The sequence below is a fragment of the Dermochelys coriacea genome, chromosome 1 (genome assembly GCF_009764565.3).
Source record: "Dermochelys coriacea isolate rDerCor1 chromosome 1, rDerCor1.pri.v4, whole genome shotgun sequence".
Taxonomy (NCBI): domain Eukaryota; kingdom Metazoa; phylum Chordata; order Testudines; family Dermochelyidae; genus Dermochelys; species Dermochelys coriacea.
In genome coordinates this window covers 119,703,119-119,727,398 of record NC_050068.2, presented here as the reverse complement: position 1 = coordinate 119,727,398, position 24,280 = coordinate 119,703,119, and the positions used below count along the sequence as shown (strand labels likewise).

At 44.0% G+C, this 24,280-nt stretch overlaps 1 protein-coding gene across 20 annotated transcripts in view; it reads right to left on the bottom strand.

Annotated features, from left to right (window-relative positions):
• Positions 1–10,016, bottom strand: part of INPP4A (inositol polyphosphate-4-phosphatase type I A) — a 188,054-nt gene extending 178,038 nt beyond the window's left edge. For 5 of the 20 annotated variants that reach the window (XM_043520062.1, XM_043490522.1, XM_043519539.1 and 2 more), the window contains exon 1: positions 9,826–9,902. The gene's annotated coding sequence lies outside the window, so the exon portion shown is untranslated. Of the gene's footprint in view, positions 1–9,812 lie in introns of all 20 variants that reach the window. The other 15 variants (XM_038387987.2, XM_043519806.1, XM_038388025.2 and 12 more) reach the window with 12 other exon arrangements.
• Positions 10,017–24,280: the final 14,264 nt, after the last annotated feature.

Here is a 24,280-nt window from a genome sequence, read left to right as displayed (position 1 = left end):
TAAACATGCCTGCCTGCCACACACGGCTTATCAAAGACTGGGGGGCAAGGGGCACAACCCTGGGCTACTTTTGTGTCTGTCTGGAGAGAAAGAGGCAAAATTCCCCACACGTTACTACATGGAAACAGAGAAATTTATTTTAAGGACCAAAAAAAAGGGGGATTTGCAGTCATGTCTTGTTCCTGTTCTTCTCTTTTTTCCTCCCTTTTGTGCATCTGCCAAGCCATTTAACCCAAACAGGCTGCCACAAAGGCCAGCAGGGTCAGCCCCACATCCTTTTGTCTATCCTTGGACAGTCACATGAATAATGGGAACATCCAGATTTACTACTGTAAGAATCAATTGACTGATTAACTGACTAATGGGGGCAAGGGAGAAACTTCCACTCCAGGCAAGTTATAACCTACAGGGAAATGCTATGTGCATGGGCAGCAAAGATGTAATTCTCCCACAGGGGAATCTGTAAATTAACTTGGAGCGCAGCAGTGGAGGTAAAGCAGGAAAATGGAACATTTCTCTGCTCTTGTGTCACATTTGGCCCCCTGAAATTTATAACTCTCTTGGCTAAGTAAGAAATAAGATTTATTAGCAAAATTTTTAGACAAGCTAAATGTCACCTGCTGCTACAAAAGTGAGGAAGAAAAGTAGTTTCAGATCACAAGATGGGGCTTTAGCACGCACGTGCGTGTGGAGCAAGAGTAACCCCAAACCACTGGTACCTTCCAGTGAGGAAGTTTGATTAAAAAGCTTGTGTCCTCCATTGTATTTCCTTCCATTTGCACCCCACTTATTCTGCCTCACACTGCGTCTCTAAAGTAGCTCTTCTGTAACAACTCTGTGTTGGAGATTGGCTTGGCAGCGGCTCGGGGCAGAGCAGATACCCTTGCTCAGCAGGAGCCTACTCTCCCCAGGCAGGATTATCCTGCTTGAAGATAAGTGGCATTGCAGTGGCCATTGAAAAGCAGTGCAATATCCTGCACATACAGATAGCTAATTTAAAGCTCTAGTTGAGCCTGTGATGTTTCTAGAATGGTTTTATTTATGCTCTGCCAAATCATTGTTATAAGTCTAGTCATCCTATCTAATAAATGTTGATGCAGTTGCTAATTTTGGACCCAATATTACAGAGTGCTGAACAGTGCAATTCCCCCTGAAATCAATAGGTTCCCACAGTACCTAGAGACAACAGGCTTTCTACCATTCCTGGGCTACTGTATTTTGACCAGCTGAGAAAACAGAATTACTGAACATTTTATAAAAAGAAAAGGAGTACTTGTGGCACCTTAGAGACTAACAAATTTATTAGAGCATAAGCTTTCGTGAGCTACAGCTCACTTCATCGAATGCATTCGATGAAGTGAGCTGTAGCTCACGAAAGCTTATGCTCTAATAAATTTGTTAGTCTCTAAGGTGCCACAAGTACTCCTTTTCTTTTTGCGAATACAGACTAACACGGCTGCTACTCTGAAACCTGAACATTTTATCCAATCAAGACAACCTGATTCATAACTATATATGTTTTTTTCTGAATGACTGAAATTCTCTCAATGTTTAATCAGTCAATAATATGAATTAGGACTGCCACTTTTGGTTGGATGTATTCCTGAAGGTATCACCACATGACACAATCTCTAACTAAAGATTAATCTTTAATTCCTGGAGACTCCAGGACAATCCTGGAGGGCTGGCAACCCTAACACAAATCCACCCAGCAATCTCAGCACAAGATTCATTTAGTACAGGAGACCACATTTACATTTCTTATTAATTACATTTCGCTGTGCTAGCTTTTTATATATTATATAAACAAGAATGAGACATCCTTCTGGGCATAACAAGTTGTTCTCTCCTGGCAGGAAGGCTTCTTGGAAGCACAGAGTTGTAGCCTGACCTTAGTGTATTTAGTACAGAACATTTGGATATTGAGACAGAGATCAAAGTGTCACGTAGTAAGCAACATGAAAACTCAATTTCGGGTCAACATAGAACCTTTCACAAAATGAAGCAGGAAACTTGAATTTAAGTCTTGTGTTGAAGGCCTTCTTATTGTAATGTAATTGGTACCCCTACATGTTAAGTAATCTTAATAGAAATATAGTTCTTACCAACTCCTCTTAGAAAGTGAAATATTTAAACTTTGCTAAAATATAAGGGGCTAAACCAGGCCAAGTTAATATGGGGGTGGGGGGGAATCAACTATTCCTTGTGAATTTTCTTCTTGCAAATATTTGAAATGTACAAGATTTAATTTTACTAACACCATGAAATAAAGGTCTATTCCCTCAGGCTACAATTTTGTCAGGTCTCATAAGCTAAGCCGGATCAGGCCAGTTCATTATTTGAATGATCAAAAGCCTAAGTACTATTGGCAATTAATTTGGTAGCACTTGTATCTTTGAATTCATACTGAACAAATGTTTTTCCATGGTGTTCAGAGGCACTGTGAGCAGCACAGTGCCATGTGTTTTGGGAAGAGTGGAGGAGCCTGAGGAAGATGTTATGACATGGGACATAACACAGAGATCCTGGCACTTTACATTCTTTAGTGTTCCCATGGCACCTGACAAAAGGGGAGGTGTTGTTGTGTTCTCACCAATGCACACTACAAGTATTAAGATTGCCTGACACTTCCCATTACAAGACTCTATTTTCAGTTGCCTATAACTTTGCCAAACTTTAACCATGTGGGCTGAAGTTTTCCATGCCAAAATGGTTCAGCTGTAACCTGTTTCCGAGAACAAAGCTAGGAAAGAATACATTGTGTCTATATTTAAAAAATTATTGCGTCCTTTTCTCTGAAATGATCTAATGCCCCTATGCTACGGAGCAGGGATTTGAAATTTGGCAAGGGGGTGGAGGTGGCCTTTGTGTCAGGGAGGTGCCCTTTGACATCCCAGGGGAAATCAGCCCAAATTTAGACACATTATAAACCATTGAAAAAAAAAAAAACTGCAGTTCACACCCACCCACTAGACTTAGCTAGAGCTTAAACAGCGAAAATCTCCAAAGATTCCATCCTCACTGAGCACGCTCGAGCCTCTCAGCTCCTAGTGCTGACCAGACTGCACATGTGCCATCCCCACACTGCAACTGAGCGTGCTCCAGCCCAGGACTACCACGCTGAAGCTGGTCTTTCCCTATTTTATAATGGCTGCTCCCAGCTGCTCTGAGATAGGCTCCCCTGCTCTCAGAGCCTGTCTGTGCTTTCAGTGACTCCCCGCCACCCCCACCGGCGCCCGATCAGCGTGAAGGAAGAAGCCATCTGATCAGGGGAAGAGAAAGGAGTAGATTGGGGTGAGGAGTCTGGTGAGACTGGAACTGAATGGGGGAGAAGAACTGTACCCAGGAACTGAAGGGGAGACTGGAACTAGTTACACTAGGAGCCTGTGATGAAAACTGGGATTGGACAAGATGAAGCTGGGGTGAATAGGGGAGACTGGGAAGAGGAACCAGTGGAGCTGTTAAACGGGGGAGAACTAGGATTTTCTGGGCAAAGAGACTGGGAGAAAGACTCATGGAGAAGGTGGGGGTGGCTTGAGATTGGATGAGAAGCCTGAGGGTGGAGAATGGTGACGCAGATCGGACAAGAAGCCGGGGTCGGGAGGAAAGCAGGAAAAGGAGGTGGCCCTGAGTGTGACAGTGAAAAGGCTGACATCTGACTGACACAAACACACACGGTCTGGGTCCAGACTGTAAACCGCATAGGCTAGTTCTCCTAGCTTGGAAACTGGCTAGAGGTGCAAGTAGATAAGGAAAACAGGCATATAGGTTTCTGTTATTTTAAATCCACTTCCCTAAGCACTTTGCATACACATCTAAGAGTTTTGCCTGTTCCTTTTTTGCCTTCATAGCTTTCCACTAGTCAATCACTGCCAAGGGCCCAGATATAATTCATGCATCTTCAGTGGCTCACTACTTCCTCTGCCATCTCAACTACCATCTTCTTCCAGTCTGACCATCTGTGTCCTCCAAACTTTCATTGGCCTGGTCCTGCAAAACACTGGAATGGTTGCGAAGTACAATCTGATCTGCATTTCTTTGTTCTTGAACTTCTCTACTGCTATAAACACTTGTGTTGTCCAACTTCATTTTTTTTTTTTTTTTTTTTACTTGAAGTTGTAACGTACCCACTGAAAGACAATCTGAGCCAACATCTGCTCCTCTGCTTACTCTGACATCCCTCCAAAAAGATGTCCATCTCTTATTTATACACACATGATTTATCTGGCTGACAATCACATTGTCTGGTGATCTCAACGTGACCTTGCGAATCCTCTTGTGCTAGAAGAGACTGACTCCTATCTTTTGGTTATTTGTGACAGAAATTCAAGAACTGTTTGCCATATCAGTTTGAATGCCTTCTGCTGCTGTGCCCATAATGCTTTCCCAGCCAATAGAGCTGTTGCCAATCAAGTTAATGTCATGGTTAGGCACGCCATCAAATACTTGCTGCACTTGCGCAGAGAATGTATCCTTTTCACTGTCACCTTCTGCATTTGTTGGTGCATGTACTCCGATTATTGTATGCTTGACATGTCTTGTTGGCAGTCTGGCTGTTATTCTGTTGTTCACTGGCTCCCAAGCCAGCAGAGGCTTTGTTGTGATGTTGTTATTCAACAGAATTACACCTCTTTTGTCCATTCCACATCCCGAGTACAGTAGAACTGTTTAACCAAGCCTCCATCATCCGGCTCTCTGTATTAACCGAACCAACAGCTGCCTGGGGCTGTTAGCAGCTGGGGCTCCAACTGTCAGCATGACAGCAGGAGCCCCACTGCCCGGGGCCGACAACAACAACAACTCATTCTCTGGTTTATCTGGATTTTTGGTTATCCTACCTGGCCCCAATCAGATAATCAAGATTTCACTGTGTAAGATTGTAGCACCATCACCCCACTCCCTGCCCATCTCGTCTCACTGACACCAAGTATAGTCAGATGGTACTTCTTTCATTTCTCACGTAACCTGTGCCAGCTTTCCCAGACTATACAAAGAGCTGACAGAGCAGGATATCAGAGAAAGCTCAGGTGATTGCGACACGTATGCCCTACGAAACAAGCAAGACATCCTGTTGCTACGCAGTGGCACATACAGAGAAGACGAGAGAGAGAGGAGAGGCAGGTAAGAGAGAAGTGCCTAGTTTCAGGAGAACACTGAAAAGGCAGAGGAAGCAGCAGAGAGGGGAGACATCAAGCAGCTCTATAGAACAGCGACAGACCTCTCAGGAAGAGCCAGACAGTCACAGGTGATGCTCACCAGGGACTCTCGGGTACAGGCGTTGAAAATGCATGAAGAACAAGCCAGACAATGGCAAAAGTTTCCATTCCATATTAAACGGCCCAGGGCAGATGATCATGCTCAGGTTTAAGAGAAATGCCAGTACTAAATTAGAAATAGAAGAGGGCCAACAACATTAATGAAATTAAAGCAACCTTCCAAGATCTTAAACAGGGGAAAGATTTTGTGGTTAACAGAATTCAACTTTGGTGAAAGAACAAGTGCCACAAGACTGGAAAGATATATCACAGTGTCATTAACAAAAAAGGGTGATCATATTCACTGAATGAACCTGGGACCTATTGTACTGCTACCAGCCTCGGGCAAAGTATTGGGCACCGTTATGCTGAACAGACTGAAGTAGATGACATATTAAGAGAAGAATAGGCTTGGTTCCATCCAGGTACATCATGTTGTGAACAGATATTCACCCTTTGAGAGATCATCGTAAAAGCTGCTACTTGGCAAAAGCACACCTTTATCCAAATTTATTGACTTTAAGAAAGCATTTGATACCCGGTGGAATATTGCTGACTACGGGATCCCAGACAAGCTGATCAACATAACAAGTTTATATGATGGAAGTAGATGAGCAGTATAATCAGATGCAGGCCTGGGTGAGTAATTCGATATTGTGACTGGAGTTAGACAAGGGTGTGTGCTACCACCAATCATCTTTGCACTAGAAACACACCGAGTGATGAAGCAGGCAACAAAAGGAACCATGGATGAAGTAAAATGGGTTAGTGGAGATGAGTTATACAACCTTGACTTTGCAACGGCAATCTTAATTCTGATATTGCCTAATTTTTAATGTTTGACTTTGCAACCTTGCTAATGGTGGAAAAATGCATCCGATGAAGTGAGCTGTAGCTCATGAAAGCTTATGCTCAAATAAATTTGTTAGTCTCTAAGGTGCCACAAGTACTCCTTTTCTTTTTGCGAATACAGACTAACACGGCTGCTACTCTGAAACCTATTATTTCCAGGTTTGCCAGGCTGCCTGCTCTGGATTGCTCCCTGGACCCACAGCTCCTAGTCATCATCCTCGGGTGTATAAATGAGGCTTAGATGCAGGTGATCTGTGCATCCGATCCAAGTCTGTGTCCTAAGGCAGCTTGATTAATATGTAATGAAGGAATTAGCATGTTTGCTACGACCCTCATATTGCAGTGCTGAGATCTATCCCCTTTGTCCTGCAGGGCTTTTATCAAGTCAGGCAGGTTTTGCCTCCACTTCTTGTACAGCCCAGAATTGGTCTTCAAAAGCTAAAATCTGTTCTTCAGACTCTGCTGTCCACACAGTCAGATCCTGCAGCATCATCTGAACTGTGCCCAGAATGGACTGCATGCTAGTGATGTCATCAGAAGCAGTTCTGCATAAGAGAGCCTGTTACATGGCTGAGATTCCGTTCTCAGTCTGCGTTTTGAGGGGTAGAGGTGTCACAGTTGTTTATATCAACTCTTTCGAAGTTCTTCGCTCCATCAGAGATTTGGAAGGTTCTGCTATCATTCCTGTAAGTTCAAGTGCTTCTTAAAACTGCTGTAGAAATTTTTTGGGTAAGGATGTTTTAGGTAAACACCTAATTTGTATGGATCTTGGTCACAGAGATCAGAATCAGGCATCTTCCTTCTATAGTTCAAATTACTCCTTGTAATGATTATTTCATTGGTATTTTCAAAAGGTATTAGTGCACATTAGGGATTATATTAAAATTTGATCATTAAAAACAAATTCACTCCAGTGTAAAGCTGTCATATGTCAGTCTTTAGGAAACATGTATGGCACAGGTACAGATAGCTGAAAATAGAGTACTACAATAGAAACTAACTGAACCTGGTACTACTGGTTGGGAGGGGAGCAGCAGCAAATTCCTTATCTAAATTTGGACTAGCCAACAAAGTGCTAAGGTTTAACATTTTTAAATATCGAAGTTTATACACATGTAAAGACCTATTGCATTTCCACACCACTCTCAGTTCCCCTCCAACATTTAACACTAGTGTTGAGTTTAGTGAGAAACTGAGAGGAAAATAATTAGCTTATATTCACCTAGGAGTTCCCAAGCCAAGCAACCTGTTGAACTGAATCTTCAGAAGGAAAACATAACTCAACGGTGAGCTTTTAAGAACAGGAGGCTTTGAGACAAACACAAGTGTAAAGCTGTTTTCCAGGACAACCTGCACTTTTAAACTCACATCTGCTGACATGACCGAGTCAAGAGTTTGAATCAAATGCACATACAACCACCTCTATATCATTCCCTTAGATTTAAAAAAACAAAATCAAAAAAGGATTAGATAAGTTAATGGAGAATAGGTCTATCAATTGCTTTTAGCCAGGATGGGCAGGAATGGTGTCCCTAGCCTCTGTTTGTCAGAAGCTGGGAATGGGCGATAGGGGATGGATCATTTGGTGATTACCTGTTTTGTCCACACCCTCTGGGGCACCTGGCATTGGCCACTGTTGGAAGACAGGATACTGAGCTAGATGGACCTTTGGTCTGACCCAGTATAGCTGTTCTTATGCAGATAGATCTCCGCTGTTGATATACTCTGGTCTTGCACATGGATAATAAAATCCAAGATATGTTATAAGCAATCTGTTTCCTTTTAGGGCTTGTATGCATACGGCAATTGACCAGAATGATTACTGCAAAATAAACTATTCCAGAATAGCTCCCAGTGTGGACACACATATTCCAGAAGAAGAATGCCTTTTCCACTTTAGCTTAATCCATTTTCAAAGTGGATGCTCTCAAATTTTGTACTCCCTCTCCATCATCTACTCAACCCACCTGGGTTTATCAGTATTTGTCATGTGACTATAGTCCTGATACTGTGGCCTCTTTCTACCTCTTGCATGATAACTTAACTGGAAAGGCAGAGATCACAAAAGCCCTCAAGGCACCCCAGGTACAAGCAAGCAATTGGTTTGCAGATAGGGGTTTAGAATCCTGCTCCAACCTTATTTTTTTCAATTTGAGTGATGGGAGTTGCATTGGATGGGAGGAAACTCCTCCCACTCAAGCTCTGGAGTAACATCAGGTGGAGCTTCCAACTCAGAAGAGAGTCACTTGCAAAGAATGGGGGAAGAGGTGGATGCAACACACTGTACCATTTTGATTTTAACACTTAGTGTTGGATCACAGTACTTCTGTGAAAATAGACATACAATTTAGATTGTAAATTCCTCAGGTGCAAAGATCTTGCCATCAAGTATTTCTGTGAAGTACCATGTACACGAACATCACTATACAAAATAATAAAAGAGGTGCCCATGCTAATGTCAAAACACAGGCTCTGTGATAAAACACCCAGAAACATGGATGAAAATAAATGACAATGCGACTGTCACATAATAATAAATTCAAATGGATTGTTGGCAGGATTAATTACAAAAATCAGTTTTGAAGTTCTGCATCTGTTTGCAAGACAGTTATGTATATGCATCTATTTTTTCCTCCAAAACACCAAACGCTAGGCACAGCTATTTTAGAGTGATCACACTAGCCCACTTCTCAAGATCAACAATACAGAAAACAAAATTATGCTGACATGGAAAAAGATTCACTCTGGCCTACAAACAGCTGGACTAGTAAGTGGGAAGTTGGACAAAAATGATTTTTTGAAACCGGAGGGAGACCTTGACAGTGCCTGTTAAGTAAATAGGTTTCAGAGTAGCAGCCGTGTTAGTCTGTATCTGCAAAAAGAAAAGGAGGACTTGTGGCACCTTAGAGACTAACAAATTTATTTGAGCATAAGCTTTTGTGAGCTACAGCTCACTTCATCGGATGCCTTCAGTGGAAAGCTTATGCTCAACTAAATTTGTTAGTCTCCAAGGTGCCACAAGTCCTCCTTTTCTTTTTGTTAAGTAAACAGCAAGCATCATAAGCCTGTTCAAAATGGATACTGCATATGAACACCTTGACCGGCGGGATTAAGTAGGGAAACTCAACATTCCCCCTTATTTGGGTAGGCAATACAGCATACCCCTTCCCTCGTCCATCCCTGGTTCCTAAGCTTGCAGGGAGCAGAAGCCCCCGGCATCAGCCCGCCAGGCCTGCAGCGGAGCAGCTGCCGCGCGGAGACCCGGAGAGCCGCTGTTACGATTCACAAGTCAGGATTTGTTCCCTCCCGGCAAAGTGATGCCCGCGGTCTCGGCACCAGCCGATCACCAGGCTGGGGCACGAGCCGAGCGGCGGGGCAGGCTCCAGGGCTGTCACCGGGGCATCGGCACCGCAATCAAACCACCCGCAGCCCCGGTCACAAACGCCCCCCCGCCCTCCCCACGCGCGGGCTGCGGACATCGCGGCGCTTCCCCCCGGGCCCACCCCACGCGCGGGGAACCAGCCCTGCCCACGGCGGGCAGCTGCCGGCGCCAAGGGGAGCCGAGCCGAGCCGAGCCGAGCGTCCCCTGGCCCGAGCCGGGGCGCGGTCCGGAGCAGCGACCCCTGCCCCGTCCTGCTGGTCCCCTGCACCGAGCCCGGCGGGGGAAGTGGGGGGCACAGCCCGGGAAACGAGCCCCCTCCTTACCTCCGCTCCGCGCCTCAGCCGCTCCCGCCCAACATGGCTCGCAGCAGCGCCCCGCTCCGCCGCCGGGGCTCCAGCGGCCGGAGGCGTCGACGCGCCCCGCAGCTCCGGGTTGTGACGGCAGAAGGCAGCCCGGCCCCTCCTCCCGCCGCAGCGGCTCGGCCCCCTGCAGGCCGGCTCCCGCCCGCGCGCCCTCTGCCGCAGCGCAGCGCCGCCCCCCCGGGGAGGGGTCCTCGGTCAAATCCCCTCCCCCGCTTGTGTCCGGGGGCGCTGGGACCGTGTGCAGCGTGGGGGTGTTGAGAGCCGCTGAACCCCGCTGTAAACCCTGGATATGGGGGGACCCACTTCAAGCCGGGGGCGGGGGCGCCCCTGGTTCCTTCCGGCGCCTATGCTTGTGTCCTCCACCTGCTGCACGCCGAGGCCCCCGCTCTCAACGTGAGGGGGCCTGCCCTGCTGCAAGCCAAAACGGGCAGCTGAGCACTAGCCATGCAACCGGCACTTGCGTTACCTAGAGCCAGTGGGGTGCCCCACACTGTGCAAGGTGGGAAAAGAGCCGCTCCCTGACCCAACGTGCCCTTGGCACTTCAGCGAGCCCGTGCTATCGCCAACCCGCCCCCACAAGCTGTGGCCGTCCAAGCCTGCGAACGGTACTGCTGCCAACCTCAAACTTTCAGAACGGAGTCAGTCCGCTCCCCGCCCTGTGAACTGGAAATTCCTGAACGTCTTCAAAATGAATGGCGGTTTTGCTTATTTGTGTTCAGGTTCAGGTTTTGGAGCCCTTGGGTGCAAAGCTTTGCTTTGAAACCATGAAGGCTAGACAGGTACTTTACAAAAAACAATTAAAGCTGAGGTTCTCACCTCAGTCTTCAGGAAGCTGAACTTTAAGTAAACATGGACTATCATAAAACCAGCAATGAAATTACACCTGATGGCAACACATCCAGGTATGTCATTTGCTTTAAAAAGGGGCAAAATGAAAGGCGTCCTAAGATACACAGGTATTTAAGTTTTGTATTAAACATAACCTTGCTGATTTCCTCTTCAATTTTTTGGGTTGATTTCAACATTTCCTTCAGTTTTTGAAACATGAGCATCTGAGAACAAAATTGACCAGTTTCTTCTCCACGTCCAGTTTAAAGTTCAAAAGTAAACTAACAGCACATGTAGGAAAAAGAAAATTATGTTTTGACTACTGATGACTTTTTATTAAAGTTATGCATTTTTAACAAGATAGAGTAGGATTTAAGATGAGACATAGGTCCAATGTCACTATAAAATAAAGAAAACAAGTCCCAATCCTGCAAGAAGCCCTGTCCAGGTGGACCCTTGTGCCTGCAGGTAGTCTCATTCTCCACACATGGACCCTGCATAAAGCCCCACAGAAGTAACTGATGATGTGAGTGGGCAACAGCATTTACTGATTTTTAAGAGGATATAATTCAGGCTATCAAAGCAAGTACAGCGTATTTCTTATCTCTCCTCTTATGTGGCCATGGTCAACTGTGCTGCCTTGATAACTAGTGTGCTTTCCACACCACATTTATTGAAAATGCTAAATCAGGAATTTTGACTCAATTTATCAATCAATTTATACCATAAAAAGAAAAGGAGTACTTGTGGCACCTTAGACACCAACAAATTTATTTGAGCATAAGCTTTCCATTGAATGCATCCGATGAAGTGAGCTGTAGCTCACAAAAGCTTATGCTCAAATAAATTTCTTGGTCTCTAAGGTGCCACAAGTCCTCCTTTTCTTTTTGTCGATACAGACTAACACGGCTGCTACTCTGAAATTTATACCATGCGTCTGTCAGTCACCGTAGGCCAGAGCTGTCCAAAATAGTCTTCCAAGGGAAGCAGTGGGGGCAAAAGATCTATCTGGCTTTATGATTAAACTTGATAAGTTTATGGAGGAGATGGTATGATGGGATAACATGATTTTGGTAATTAATTGATCTTTAAATATTCATGGTAAATAGGCCTACTGGCCTGTGATGGGATGTTAGATGGGGTGGGATCTGAGTTACCTAGGAAAGAATTTTCTGTAGTAAAGTGCGCGGAGGCAGTGCACAGTAGCATGGCTCACCCTGGCTAATGCCTTTGGGTCCATGCCCCACCACCACATCTTTGCCACGCTCCAGGAGTTTGGGATGCCAGAGAACTTCCTCCGTGTAATCCGAGAGGTGTACAAGGGATGCAGCACCACCATTCACTCGGTCGAAGGGGAGACTGCCGAAATCCCGATCTGGAGCAGAGTTAAGCAGGGCTGTCCCCTCAGCCTCATCATCTTTAACCTCGCCATGGAGCCGTTGCTGCGAGCGATCTCCAATGGCACAGATGGCTTCAACCTCCACGGCGAGAGAGTGAGCGTCCTGGCTTACGCGGATGACCTGGTCCTGACCGCAGACGACCCAGAGAACCTCCAATGTACGCTAGATGCCACCAGTTGAGCTGCCGATTGGATGGGACTCCGCTTCAATGCAAAGAAGTGCGCATCCCAGGGACATCTACATCGAACACATCATCGGCCACCGACAGTACCAGGAGGTGTGAGCCGGTACGACATCGTGCATCAACTATGGGAAAGGGACTGAGAGACTTTTTCCATTGGACCATATGAACTAGAACCATAAACTCACTGAACATTAAATCCCACCAGATGAGGGTAGATCCGTCCTCATCATCGTATCCACTCATTATACTCCACAATTAACGTAGCCATTATATGGACAACACACCCCCATATCTCAATGTTTGTACTTTGACCCGTTAAACTTTTACCCTCAATCGGGGAGATTGCAGATTATGTATTCCTTACGTCACCCGCTCCTAAACTGAACTTCACACCCCTTGATAATCTGTACCTTATTCCCTGATAACCAGAAACTTCTATGCCTAAACTCTGTACCGTTTTCTTTTTACTTCAATATTATCTTAATGACTAACAAATTTATTTGAGCATAAGCTTTCGTGAGCTACAGCTCACTTCATCGGATGCATTCCGATGAAGTGAGCTGTAGCTCACGAAAGCTTATGCTCAAATAAATTTGTTAGTCTCTAAGGTGCCATAAGTACTCCTTTTCTTTTTGCGAATACAGACTAACACGGCTGTTACTCTGAAACCTGTCATTACCTTAATAAAATTATTAAATCTGGCTGGTGAATCTTGCCCATATGCTCAGGGTTTAGCTGATTGCCATATTTGGGGTCAGGAAGGAATTTTCCTCCAGGGCAGATTGGAAGAGGCTCTGGAGGTTTTTCCACCTTCCTCTGTAGCATGGGGCACGGGTCACTTGCTGGAGGATTCTCTGCTCCTTGAAGTCTTTAAACCACGATTAGAGGACTTCAATAGCTCAGACATAGGTGAGAGTTTTTTTGCAGGAGTGGGTCGCTGAGATTCTGTGGCCTGCATTGTGCAGGAGGTAGGACTAGATGATCAGAATGGTCCTTTCTGAACTTAGTATCTATAAACTTGTTCAGCTAAAGGCCAAACATATTACAGTGGAACCCCATTTATGCAATCTAATTGAGACTAGGGAGAGATCCGCTAATCAAAAATTTGGATAATCAGGAGAATGGGCGAGGCTCCGGCAGTCAGCCCTGGGCAGCAGCTGGGCTCCAGCTGTAGAACTGATCAATGAAATTGTTTTTAATTGTTCACTTTATTAATATAACTTCATAAGCAAAGTTTTATGAATGAAACAACATTGGTTTATTGGTTTATTACCCCAATAACTGCCTAATTGAGTTTCACTTTCAATCCAATTGCTGCTTAAATCACGGAAACGTACACGGTTTCAACATTGTAACTTCTGCTCAGTGTTTGTCATTCATTATACTTATCTATATTGTAACTTCTGTTTACTGTTTGCCATTACACTTGTCCATATTGTAACTCAAACTCCATTTTAACTTGTTCCAAACGCCATTTTAAAACGCTCACTCCATTTTGTAAAAGCTTGCTACAACCTTCTTTTTTGCAAAACCCTGCTGTAATCTTGTTAGTTTAGTTTAGATGTGTGAATGAGGTATGTATGGATGATGGAATCAACCTCCAGCCCCAGCCTGTCCTGATGAAATAAACTGTAAACACCCAAAAGCTGAAGATGCAGACAACAGCCCTGACAAAGTAAGAGGAGTCCACCCTCAAAAGAAAAGAACAAAAGTACAATTGAAGAAACATCAAAGCCAGGTCCTAGGCTGAAAGTCATGTCTGCAATTGACAGGTGATCAATCACACCAAACCCAGAGGCAGCGTGACACAGCAAGACCAATCGACTCTGGATTCAAACTAAAGCCTACAAAAAGGATGGGTGAGAAGGAAGACTTTGAAGGCAACATTCTGCTGCCAACATGGAAGGGCATTGGTGCATGCCCAACAGAGACCCAGCTCTTCCTTGTGCCCGGCTTTCCTGGCCAGTTAGCAGCCACAAGCTACGAACCCAAGCCACGAACTCAAGCTACATTCAGGACTGGTAACTATACAGCAGCTGCAGAACCCGTGTGTGCGTATGAACGAACGTGTGAATGAATGTGAAACTGGATGAAATGTTATAGCTATAACTGATTGCCTACTACAATTCTTTTTGTATTCACAATAAATGTGATATTTTGTTTTATCCCCTTTAATAAGATCCTGCTGGTTTTTATTTTATTGGTATAACACAGCTGTCAGCCCCACCACCTAGTTCAGTTAATACAGACAGCCAGATAATGGAGGCTCAAATAATAAGGGTTGTACTGTATTTTGAAAAGTTCAAGGGGCCACAATTGATATTTTAAGGTAAGCTTTCTGCCTTATTCAATTTCCTTTGCATAGCTCAGGGAATACAAATGGAGCAGGTTCTACCCCCTCCCCCCCAAGTCACCTGCTGTGGATTCCCCTTAACAGTTGACAGCTAGCTCCTGTGTGCAGGGAACATGTCGGGATGAAGAGTGGCTGGAGTATACTACTACAGTAGAACCTCAGAGATACGAACACCAGAGTTACAGACTGAATGGTCAACCAGACACCATGTGAAACCAGAAGTAACCAGTCAGGCAGCAGCAGAGACACACACACACACAAAAAGCAAGTACTGTACTGTGCCTGTATTGCATCTTAAAGGTAGGCACATCTGGACTCCCCACCTGACTGATGGGGTAGACACTTACAGCAAGACACTGCGCTTTGTTCAGAGTTACAAACATTTCAGAGTTATGGTCAACCTCCATTCCTGAGCTGTCTGTAGCTCTGAGGTTCTAATGTATATGGCTATCTCCAGCGGATATGAATGGCCTGTAGAGGACTGTTGCCAGCTGCTGACTCAAGATAGAGCAGGCCACAGGCTACTCTAACCCAACTGGAGCAGAATCAGGGAGCCATCACTGTCTGTTGGTTTGTTCTCAGCTTCTCTTTTCCTTTCTCCTAAGCAACTGTGCAGAGGAAGGAGCCATCTTTTGCTAGGTGCTCCCCAAAGTTGAGGCAGAGCCAAGAGAGCTCATACCCTGCTCTTCCACCCACTGCACAACAATAAAACAGGCAATAGAGCAACCAGAGCTCCTCCCTCTCTTGTGATGCAGCAGTCAGTCAGCAGGGCAGCTGTGGAGCTGCTTAGAGTACTCATGGCTCACACCCAAGCTACTCCTAGGGCTACAGGGAAAGTGGTGGTAGGCAAGGCCTCATATTGTCTCTCTGCATTGACTTGGCTGATTCAAACACATAAAAATCACAGAATGTAGCTCGGAGAGCCTATTTTCAATTGATAATAAAACATAAATGTTTTTAACATTTGCCTGTAGCCACAGGTTAGAGCCTTGAGGCCCACAAGTTGGACACCACTGATCTAAACTAAGAAACAATACATGTTTAAAAATGCATATAAACTTTATTCAAATTAATCCTCTTAAAAACAAACAAAAAAAATCACTAAACAGATTTCCCATGTCTACCATAAAAAAAGAAAGAGTCCCTCCAAAACAGGCCATCTGCTCATAAAAAGCCTGAGTGCACAGCCAGAAGATCATCAAACATGTGCTCTGTCAGACCAAGATGGGAAATGAGTTTCAAAGTAGGGGGCTCTTCACTGAGTATGCACCACTACCAGCAGCCATAAGTATAAATCTAGGAATTTCAGCTCTAAGGTCTCTGATGATCTCAGTTGCCAGGAGAAAGAGGCAGTTCATCTGGGACTCAAGCCATAAAGGGCTTTGTATACATTCTATCCTCGTACTGAAAAACATGAATCTAAAGAAAGGATTTTAGACAAGTAATGTTCTGTGATCCATGTCTGAAGCACTCTTCCCATTTATTCTCACTGTGCCCACCATGCCAAGGACCCACAACTGGTCTCCTCTGACCTAGACCTCCATATTTACAAACTGCAGTAGTATTGTTCAACCCCCTTGATTACCCTGCAGCAGTCATTGAAGGAATACAGCTGGGTATGTGAGTAAAAACCACCAAGACATGTTGCAACAGACATCAACTGAATAATGACCCTCTCCCCCCCCCCGATCCCCCCAATAAAAAACTTGTGTGGAAAACACATCCCTGGCCCAAATTCACAAAACAATAATCTATTAATAAACCTTACCCCCCCCCAGTGTGAATTAAAAAGAAAGTATACAATGGAGTAATTAGCATCATTTTACAAGAACACATTTTAAAATTAGAATCTATGAAATAAGAAACCATCTTCAGCCTGTAAATAAGTGGGGAGAAGTAACTGACTTTCAGTACTCCCAAAAGGCCAATTTCACAGTTTCAGCATGCAGTTGGCCGTATTTAGTTACCGTTTCTTTCCTGACTGTTGTTAGATTCCTATTAAAAAGAAATCAACAGTAAAAATAAGAAACTTTCAGTTCTGGGCTGGCTGTGATGCCATCAGAAATCAATTGAGATTTAATTGTGTGATTTATCTCACCAAAAACCTTGGTGGAATTACTGGAATTACTTCCTTCTGTCTCTTACCTCTTACAGTTGGTATGGGTACTTCCACCTTTTCCTGTTCTCCGTATGTATAAATAGCTCCTTACTATATGTTCCATTCTATGCATCCGATGCAGTGAGCTGTAGCTCACGAAAGCTTATGCTCTAATAAATTTGTTAGTCTCTAAGGTGCCACAAGTACTCCTGTTCTTTTTTGCTGATACAGACTAATGCGGCTGCTACTCTGAAGCCTGTCATAATGTATGTCTTGATTTCATTTTAGCAGCCATCCTTTTTGAATAGCAGAAAGGAATGACCCTCTGGGACAATGGTAGGAATGCATCTGACAGACTGCCAGTGTCTGTACTGATGTTAAAGCAGGGACAGACCAGAACAATCCTTATGACTGATTATGGTCACCCTTTTGTTTTAGGATAAGTTATAATGTCTACTATGGTTTCCTATATGTACTACAAATTAGGCACTCTAGTTAAATGTACATTTCTTTGTTTTAAGGTTTAGTAAGTAAAAGACAGGATCATGTATTGTGTCTATGTTAAGGGGATTCAAAATAAACTTACACTGTTTGTATTCTCAAAGGTCTCTGTAAAAAGACTGTGTGAATGAGGAATGTATGCATCAGCAAAAGATAAGGTGTGAAGGCCATTGTTATAGCCAGATGGTCAAGGAAAAAGGACTAAAGAGACTTAACAACAGCAGAAAATCATCAATTTGCATCCATAATGAAGAAAGGGCAAATTGACGACCCTGAGGTGAAGGCTGGCACCCCTAAAGATAGGACAATTGATTAAATCGGAATCAGGACAGGATAACCCTCTCAGAGGTGTATTGGAATGTTTACATCAGAAGATAACACCAATTAAGAAGTAACCTGTCACAAACTGACACAGCAAAATCCATAGACTTCAACAGAGAAAAGGAACTATAAGAATAGGGTGCTTTGCCATGGGATTTTGGGTTCGTCTTGCTACTACTCCAGGAGCATCGGATCGCAACTGACAAAGCCCGACTCCCCTCTGCAACCAATCTGGCTGGCCACTAGATTGATCCAGACTCCAGACTGGGTAACTATAAAAACATCAACTGGCAGGACTGTGTGCATGATGTATATGTGTGTGTGGCTGAAAAACATATGCTAACTCTTGTATTTTCAATAAATATGGTGTATTTGCCTTCTCTCTTATAAAAGATCTTGTGTGCTTTGTATAGCATAACAATGCTTCCAGTGCATTGTTAAGTGTTTGCAGGATTGGGACCATAGACAGAACACCACGGGAAAATTAGATGTAGTGATAACCTACATATTTATTTAAAATTTATAATATATGGCTGGAATATTCAAAAGCACCCAACATTGCCTGACTTTCCTCCTGTTGAAATCAATAGGAGTTAGGCCAAGGATGAGTGCTTTAGAAATCTGCATCCTAAACTAATTCTTATTACGTAATTGCATTATTACTATCAGATACAGTGGAGACAACTGTACTGATTCTAAAAACAAACAACAACCCTTCTGAACCTGTGATAAATGAAGGATGGGGGAGGAAGTCATTCCCTTTTATGGACCCAGCCAGCCAGTTAACTATAAAATCCCTCTTAGCAGCTGTTCTCTACTTGCTTTACCTGTAAAGGGTTAAAAGTCTCACTGCTATGCATAGGTAAAAGGAAATGAGTGGGCACCTGGCCAAAAGAGTCAATGGGAAGGCTAGAACTTTTTAAAATGAAACAAGTCTCTCCCCCACTCCCCCCAGCGAGGCTATAAGCAGCTCCCGTCCCTTCTCTCCAGCATGGTTCCAAAAGGCTGCTTTTGGCCACATTCTGGTGCGAACCATGGCAGAAATCGGAAGGGGGGGGGCATGTGACCCTGTGTGCCCCCCCCCCCCCCCGTGTTACCTCAAGAAGACACCATGCCAGATACCAGGAGAGGCAGGTCAGTCCTGGGGGCCAGCCAGGCCTGGAGGGTGGAGAGTGCCAGGCAGGGAGTGTTGGGTCTGACAAAGTGGGTATTCACCCATGAAAGCTTATGCTCCAATAGGTCTGTTAGTCTATAAGATGCCACAGGACTCTGCTTCTTTTACAAATTTAAAAATGTTTTACCTAGAAACTTGAACAGCTCTCAGCCATGGCAGAGTGGTTCAAATCTCCTGGGCAGTTATGTAATTAGACATATTTTTAAACGGAACATTATGTTACCCAAGATTAGAGTGTAGCAATTCTGATCTCTTGAGTAAATCCGCATTCAGAGTAATTTAAAAATGCATATTATATTCATGTTTCTATGGTGTCCTAGAAAGTCTAACAAGCAGTTCTGGTTCCAGACTCTGAAACTATGACAGTAAGTAGTCCTGTCCTAAATAAAGTGCAAATTAGACTCCTATGATACAAAACAAAGCTAACCTCAAGGAACCAAGTATTTATGAAGTAATGAAATCTCAAATTGCAAATATTTTCCTATTAAAATTTAAAAATATTTGATCAACCTCGGGTCCACGGTATATTTGAAAATAATGTAACAGTTACCTACTCATGTTCTGCCAGAACTGTCTGTCAAACGATTTCCAGATGAAGTTTATGGTGTTGGTCTTAAAAGAAGCTTGAATGATTTAGCTGGCACATTGGAGACTGCCTCCCTGCCTCCCGAGTTAGGTGCAGTCATCTAAACTAAAGCATTCAGACTAACAATCCCCTCCCTTAAGAGAGATGGTGGCACAGCACTCGCATGTGGGTGCCCTTGACTCAGCAAGTCATATACACCACCTCAGTGACTGCCACAGCTAAGATTTGATTAACTTTAAGATATGAAGTTAGATATAACAAAGCCTTATCTTCTCCTCCACCCCAAGATTTTCCTACAGAATAAGGGAATGAGGCACATGCTGCCTAGCATTGTGTCAATTTGTTTTATACATACTGTGATGTTTCATTCCATATTCTTTATGAAAATACGCTTATGATATGAACATGACCTAATTGAGATATACTTTATGCAAGATGGCTCATGTGAGGTATCATTGGCAAGGTAATGATTTACTGAATGTGATTATCCAATTTGTATGCCTGTATCCTTTCTGTATCTGAAGTTAGGAATATTAACTATGTATCTGTATTTGAAATGTGTTACTTTACGTGTCGCATCCTGTCCCCACCCCACCCAACCCCTATGCTTCAGGGGTACAACAATGAAAAACCCAGACAAGGCTAATGGGCCATTAGCAGAGACAATGGACTGTGAAAGAGCTTAGTCTGCCTGTGGACACTGGAGACAGCCTACGAGCAATGGCTGCCACAGCCCTACAGAGACATGGGTCTTGTCACCAGGTACTAAACATTATCTGGGACTTCTTGTAACTTTCCACTGGAAGAGAAGGGAGGTCAAGTTTGGGAAAGGAGGATTCCCAACTTATGTAAATGCAAAGGGGCCTCCTCCTTCTCGCCATGGCTGTCTACCCAAGAAGAAAGACTGCAAAAGCCACCTGAAGAAAGGCAAGGGGGGGAATCCAACTGAGACAGGGTCCAGTCTGAAAAGGAATACAACTGGAACTCTGAACCACAGAAACTTTGCAACCTGCCTAAAATAACATTTAGGGTGAGAATTTACATTTTGTAACCTGTTTCTTAAGTATATTGAACTTAGTTTGCATATTCAGTTTTATTTGGTCAGTAATCTCTACTGACTTCGTACTGTCTATTATTTCTTAGATTCACTTAAAATCCACCTTTGGTAGTTAATAAACGTATTTCTTGTTTATAATATAACTCAGTTTATATAATTTCTAACTGGTAGATGGGGGTGGGGGAGAAGTGTGCACAACTCTCTTCACACTGAGGAAGAGGGCAGATTTTTATGAGCTTGCACTGTGCAGATTTTTCTATATAGCGCAAGGCAATATTATTTTGGGTTATCTCCCAAAAAGGGCTGTGCATGTGAATGCTGGGGGAGTCCCCTCGCACAGAGCTGACTTCAGTCTGTGTCTGCAGCGGGATGTGGCCCTACGTGTGTGTGTACTGCAAGAGGCTGAAGAGCCTGATTCAGCAAAGCAGGGAGAGGGAGCCCAGGCTGATTGAACAGGGGAGGCTCAGTTAAACCCCAGCACATCAGGTGGCATTCCAGAACGAGGGGGTCCAACCCACCACACATAGCATGTAACTCTTCAGAGAATTCTGCACAATGATGCGCACACAGAATTCACATCCCCTTCAGATTTTTTTGCTTACCCACAGAAAAATGACTTTGTGATGGGCAAGCAAAGGGAAGCTGCAAGTGTGGTCATGTACCCCTCCCCAGCAGCGCTAACATATTGTTTCAGGTGCCTGGAACAGCTGGCAGAGAAGTAAATCACTGGGGGGGGGGGCTGCAGTGGCTGGGGACACCCAGGTCAGTGGCTCCTATCCTGCTAGTCTCAGGATAGGACTTCCTCTTCCCCTGCAAGGAGTGGCCAGGGCTGGGTCAGAACCACCCACAGAAATTCCCCAGCACTGCACCGCCCCGGACTGCTTCCTGCCTGAATTGAACACCCCTCACCCCCCTGCCAAGCCTCACCCGTTGCATCCGGAGCCCTACTGCATCCATATCCCCCTGCTGAGCCCTATCCCTCTACTCCCAAACCCACCAGCTGGGCTCTGCATCTGGACCCCCACCCTTGCGTCCACATCACCCCCTGCTGACTACCCTGCACACATAGCCGCATCACCAAGTCTCACCTCCTGCATCAGGACCCTTACCCCTGCATCCAGACCACCCCCCACTGAGCCTCCCCCTCAAACTCTCACCCTGACAAGCCTCATCCCACCCTGCACCTGGACCCCTACTAAGCCCCACTCCCCAGCACCCAGATGCCCCAGCTGAGCCCCAACCACCTTCACCTGGACCCCTCTGCAGTCCCATTGCCCCTGCATGCAAAACCCCCCAATGAGAGACTGCTGAATTGGAATTAATTTGCAAACTGGATACGAGTAATTTAGGCTTGAATAGAGACTGGGAGTGGATGGATCATTACACAAAGTAAAACTATTTCCCCACGTTTATTCCACCCCCTACTGTTCCTCAGATGTTCTTGTCAACTGCTGGAAATGGCCCACCTTGATTATCACTACAAAAGGTTCCCCCCTCCCCCTGCTGGTAATATCTCACCTTAAGTGATCACTCTCGTTACAGTGTGTATGGTAACACCCATTGTTTCATGTTCTCTATGTATATAAATCTCCCCACTGTATTTTCCACTGAATGCATCCGATGATGTGAGCTGTAGCTCACGAAAGCTTATGCTCAAATAAATATGTTAGTCTCTAAGGTGCCACAAGAACTGCTTTTCTTTTTGTGAATACAGACTAACATGGCTGCTACTCTGAAACCAATGAGACCTTGTACATCCAGATCCCTCCTGCACCTGAACCCCCCCCCTGAGCCACCCACACCCAGATTGCCCTAAACAGAATCCTCTCAATCCCCATCTGGATCCCCCCACACTAAGCCCCTTCTCACTTGGATCCTGCCAGGCTGAGCCTGCCTGCTCACACCTGGTGCTGAGGGGCAATGCTCCAGGGTGTTTCTGGGGTAGGCCCAGCCATTGCGCTGTGTCGGGGCAGCCTCACCCCTGAGTCCGTGTCCTGGGGAGGGAGCTGCAGGTTGATCTCCCAGCTTCATGCAGCCAGTGGCCTGTACTCCCCACTGCCATGCTGGAGCTGCCACATTTATTTACTGACAAATACAATTTGCATTTTGAAAATATCGTGCACAGAATTTTTATTTTTTTGGCACGAAATTCAAGTAATTTGAGTAATACAAGATAGATACTATCCATCTAAAAATAGAAGAAAACTCCATAAGAAAAACTGTTTAAAGTTCTTATACAAAACCACCAAATTTTATCTATTTCAAAAACTATCAAACGCTTAAAAAGACATTTTATCATTAAAAACATCTAGCCATTCTTGGGGCTGGCCTTCCAGTTAGCAGTGTATGTATTAATTATCCATCAGAGGAGGTAGGCAAAAACTGGTAGCTATCTTTATCCTTACACTCATTTCCTGATTTATGTTCTAGTTTACTAATCAGGTTGGCTAAAATTACTTTGATTTCCCCCATTTTAAGAGTTAAATTATAATTTTTGAGGCTATTTGGCCTTTAAAGGGCTCCAAAAGATTTCCCCCATATAAAGCAGCTACTTTTAAACTGCTTTAACGTTAACTGAAAATAACTATCTAAAGGTATATAACTAATTTAACTGAATATTGCATACACCAAGCAATTTTTGAGCTAGTACTTTTTAAAATTTCATGAATCTCCTTACTTGTTTTATCTTGTGTTTAGAGACATTTCTTTTTACACTCAGATCGACTTGGTGAAAGACAAAATGTGATAAAACTGATCTCTGCAGCATTAAACTTCCATGAAAGGAATATGAAGAGTTGTCACAGTATTTCCCCATGATGCCTCTCTATATTTTGGGTACAAAGGTGCCCTGGTTGTAAGGTACAACTATTCACAGCAAAGATGTTTGGGTTAGGGAACCAATGCAGTTTGGAGGGGATTTTATGTTTGTTTTTAAAGTACATGCCCTTGAAAGAGCTCTGAGAAACTGTTAAGTTTTCTTATTACATACAGAGTTAAGTATTGCGTATTAAGAAGCCTTTTTCAGAAATTAGTTTTTGGGTAACCCTAAGTTTTGCTTACAGTATGTTTTGTGAGAGCCTTACTTTGTTTAACTACTGGTATAAATCTTGTTTTGTTACCAAGACGGACCATGGCTTGGATAAAAGGGTATATAAAGCGGCAAATTGCCTGGTTTGGTCCCCCTGGAGCCATACTACATGAAGAACAGAAGTAAAGGAATCCCACTCTCATGAATAGATATAAATGATTGGACAACAAAATGGCAAATGTAATTTAATGTGGATAAACGTAAAGTAATGCACATTGGAAAAAATAACCCCAATTATACATATAATATGATGGGGGCTAATTTAGCTACAACTAATCAGGAGAAAGATCTTGGAGTCATCGTGGATAGTTCTCTGAAGATGTCCACGCAGTGTGTAGCGGCAGTAAAAAAAGCAAACAGGACGTTAGGAATCATTAAAGAAGGGATAGAGAATAAGAGGGAGAATATCTTATTGCCCTTACAGAAATCCATGGTACACCCACATCTTGAATACTGAGTACAGATGCGGTCCCCTCATCTTAAAAAAAATATACTGGCATTAGAAAAGGTTCAGAAAAGGACAACTAAAATGATTAGGGGGTTGTAATGGGTCCCATATGAGGAGAGATTAAAAAGGCTAGGACTTTTCAGCTTGGAAAAGAGGAGACTAAAGGGGGATATGATTGAGGTATATAAAATCATGAGTGATGTGGAGAAAGTGAATAAGGAAAAGTTATTTACTTGTTCCCATAATATAAGAACTAGGGGCCACCAAATGAAATTAATGGGTAGCAGGTTTAAAACAAATACAAGGAAGTTCTTCACTTAGCACATAGTCAACCTGTGGAACTCCTTGCCTGAGGAGGGTGTGAAGGCTAGGACTATAACAGGGTTTAAAA